This window comes from Biomphalaria glabrata, chromosome 6 (assembly GCF_947242115.1).
Source record: "Biomphalaria glabrata chromosome 6, xgBioGlab47.1, whole genome shotgun sequence".
In the NCBI taxonomy this organism is placed as follows: Eukaryota; Metazoa; Mollusca; class Gastropoda; family Planorbidae; genus Biomphalaria; species Biomphalaria glabrata.
The window spans coordinates 28,180,561-28,184,637 of record NC_074716.1 but is presented as its reverse complement, the minus strand read 5'-3'; positions in this window follow the sequence as shown (position 1 = coordinate 28,184,637).

Sequence of the window (4,077 nt, the reverse complement as noted above, 5' to 3'; positions counted from 1 at the left end):
AAATTATAATGAATAAGCATTGCCTTTTTTTTTTTGTTTGTTTTACAAAGCTTATATTAACTCACTCTGTCTGTCTGTCTGTCTGCTAAAACATTTGTCCATGTTATTTCCCCGTCACCCAATCTCGGAAGAAATTAATTTTTTACCTGCATTGCTTATACAACAGATGACTTATGGGTGGACCTTTCGGGGGCCGTGCCTGAGTTTGTGTAAAACACAAACCCTTTTTTGTAATCTTGTTTGATTGCTTTTGTTTTCTTTAATATTTTGTTTGATTACAAAGCTTATATCAGTTCCTTCTGTCTGTCTATCTGTTTGTCTGGTACAATATTTGTACACGTTATTACCCCGACCCCGAATCTCGGATCAAGTTGAAATTGTGCACAATTATTTCTTGTACCTGACAAAACAAATATCCATTAAAAAAACTAATTAGTTAATTATTTGTTAATGAACTATTGATAATAAATTATTTTGTTTGGTATCTCAAACAAGGAAAAAAAAAGCTGAATTAGTCCCCTTTATAGGTCGCCGCTTTAAATTAAGTTTGAACTAAACAATTGATAACTATACAATCAGTGGCGTAGCATCCATGGCGCGAAGGAGTTCAATGAACCCGGGCCCACAAGCAATAGGGACCCACAGCTGTGGCGTAGCAACCATGGCGCGAAAGAGCTCATTACGCTTGGGCCCATGCCTCAAGGCCAGTTGGAGCCCACATTAGAACTTATAATGAACATTTGTTTGTTCATTTGAAACACTTTTAAGTAGTTTAACTCTGTTAAGAAGTTGTACGAACATTGAATTTTAAGACACTATCTACTTTATAAAGTAGAAAGTAAGGCGTATGTATGTATGTATGTATGTATGTATGTATGTATGTATGTATGCATGTATGTGATGAATAGAAATCAAAACAGTTTGACCAATCTTGATAAACTTGGCAGAAATGTTCCTTGGGTACGATCTTAACATTGGAATGTCTGTACATTTAGTTTACTCATTTTTTTCACACACTAAATTTGTCTTATTGGCTTGAGAGGATTCCATCAAGATGTTCTTGAACCCGGAGTACTAGTGTGATATTTACTTGTGTAGCAGGCAGTGGTTACTGTCACGAGTCGAGTCTGTGACCTATTTCGACCAGTTTCTAGAAGCTCGAGGTCAAGCCAGTGCTGTCCAGCGTAAACAAGTTTATTTTAGGTATCCAATCAAAGAAAGAGGTTAAGGGAAAAAAATAGCACACGTCAGCTTCTAGAAGGTCAAAGTTACTAAATTAATTATCGGAGAAGTTTCCATGATTCTGGAATGTACGATTAAGAAAGGTATAAATTAGGGGAAAGTCAGTTAGACGGGGTCCTCACATAGTAGTTCTTGTAGGGCGATGGTCCTCGCTTAGTCCTCGATTAGTAATGGTTATAAGTTTTGAGATATTAGCGGGTCCATTAATTAAATTTTTATTAGTTGAAGTTGAAGTTATACTAAGTGAAGTTTCATGTATCTTTAAGTTTTATTTATAAAGTATCAAGTCAAGTTGTTGTTAAATTGAGAAGTTAATTTTATGTGAAAGTTGAAGAAGTATTATTAAAGAAATTTGAAGAAAATACAAAGATGTTTCTTCACTTAATTGAGTTATCAAGTTTGATAATATAATCCCCGGCAAGTGTGTTCGTCACAGTTACTTCCTATAGTCCTCGCAATACTGTAGTGATATTTACTTGTGTAGCAGGCAGTGGTTACGTCCTATAGTCCTCGCAATACTGGAGTGATATTTACTTATCTTATCTTATATAATACAGACGTTACTTCAAAAAAGAAGATGATTACGTCCTACGCGTCATGCATTTAGTCATGCATATTAACCAATGACTTAAATTCAGCCAAGTCACTGATTTTCCTGGCTAGCTCAGGCAACCCGTTCCATGCTCTAATAGCACTAGGGAAGAAGGAATGTTTGTACAAATTTGTCCTAGCATATGGGACGAGGAATGTGCCTTTATCTTTGTGTCTTTCAGAGTATTTTATTAAATTTTGTTTTTGTATTTGAAGATTATGGTTCAGTGTTTTATGTATGATTGCTATTTTACTTTTGAGTCTTCTGTCCTGAAGGCTTTCTAAATTTAGTGATTTTACTAAAGGTGTTACTCTAGTCAAATGTGAATATTCGTTTGTTATGAATCTCACTGCTCTATTTTGTGTCTGTTCCAGTTTTTTAATGTTTTCTTGAGTTGAGGGATCCCAAACGGAGGATGCATATTCTATTATTGGCCTAACCAAGGTTAAATAACATTTTAGTTTTATGTTCTTATTTGATTTATAGAAATTTCTTTTAATAAATCCTAATGCTTTGTTTGATTTTTTTGTAGTTTCATCAATATGTGGATTCCATGACAGTTTTTCATTTATTATAACACCTAGGTATTTTGCGTTTTTAGTCTGTGTTACTGGTTTGCCATGAATAAGATAAGTGGAATTAATTTGTTTTAGTTTTTTTGTTACTCTTAACAACTGACATTTTTCTGGGTGGAAAGACATGCTCCAATTTGATTCCCATTTCTGTAATTCATCTAATTCTCTTTGTAAAATATCTGTGTCCTGTGTTGTTTTTATTGTTCTATATATTATGCAATCGTCTGCAAATAATCTGACTTTTGTTCCTAAAGTAATGCAATTTGGTAAATCATTTATGTAAATTAAAAATAGTAGTGGACCCAAGACTGTTCCTTGAGGTACACCTGAGTTTACTGTTATCGGTGTTGATTTAGAGCCATTTATTATTACAGTTTGTTCTCTCCCTATCAGAAAATCTTTAATCCACTGATGCAGTGAACCATTAATGCCGAAATATTTTAATATTTTAAGCAAATTATGGTGGTGGACTTTGTCAAAAGCCTTAGAAAAATCTAGTAAGATAGCATCTATTTGTTCACTATTATCTAAACCTTTTGAAAAATCATCAATTAGTCCTATCAGTTGTGTTTCGCATGATCTACATTTCCTAAAGCCATGTTGGTATGGTGTGAGGATATCATAAACCACTTAGACAAACATAAAGTTCACCACCTCTGTTTGGGACCCCTCAACTCAAGAAAACATTAAGAAACTAGAACAGACACAAAATAGAGCAGTGCGATTCATAACAAACGAATATTCACATTTGACTAGAGTAACACCTTTAGTAAAATCACTAAATTTAGAAAGCCTTCAGGACAGAAGGCTCAAAAGTAAAGTAGCAATAATACATAAAACACTGAACCATAATCTTCAAATACAAAAACAAAATTTAATAAAATACTCTGAAAGACACAAAGATAAAGGCACATTCCTCGTCCCATATGCTAGGACAAATTTGTACAAATACTCCTTCTTCCCTAGTGCTATTAGAGCATGGAATGGGTTGCCTGAGCTAGCCAGGAAAACCAGTGACTTGGCAGAATTTAAGTCATTGGTTAATATGCATGACTAAATGCATGACGCGTAGGACGTAATCATCTTCTTTTTTGAAGTAACGTCTGTATTATATAAGATAGAAGATAAGATAAGATAGACATTATGTTTGTCTAAGTGGTTTATGATGTTACTACATATTATGTGTTCTAGGATTTTACATGTGATGCTGGTAAGTGATACTGGTCTGTAGTTTCCTGGGTCAGATTTTTCTCCTTTTTTAAATAGGGGGGTGACATTAGCTTCTTTCCAGTCCTTTGGTACTCTGCCCTGGTTAAGTGAAGCTTGTGTAGCAGGCAGTGGTTACGTCGTATAGTCATCGCAGTAATGGTCTGATATTTACTTGTGTAGTAGGCAGTGGTTACGTCGTATACATCTACAGTCTCTGGCCATCACCTAAATTAAAATTTAACTTAACACTAATAGTCCAATATTTAAACTACATGCTTACGTATTACTTCCTAATGCGTCTTAAAACGAATAGATATTAATTAATAATATCGTTTTATCCCGTGCTTTTAAGAATGTGCGCTTATAATACTGTCACTAATTCAGTCACAAGAAGCACTGGCACTTGATTTCCAACACCAATTTGGTCCAACACCAAGCCGTGTTTATGCCATCTCCCAT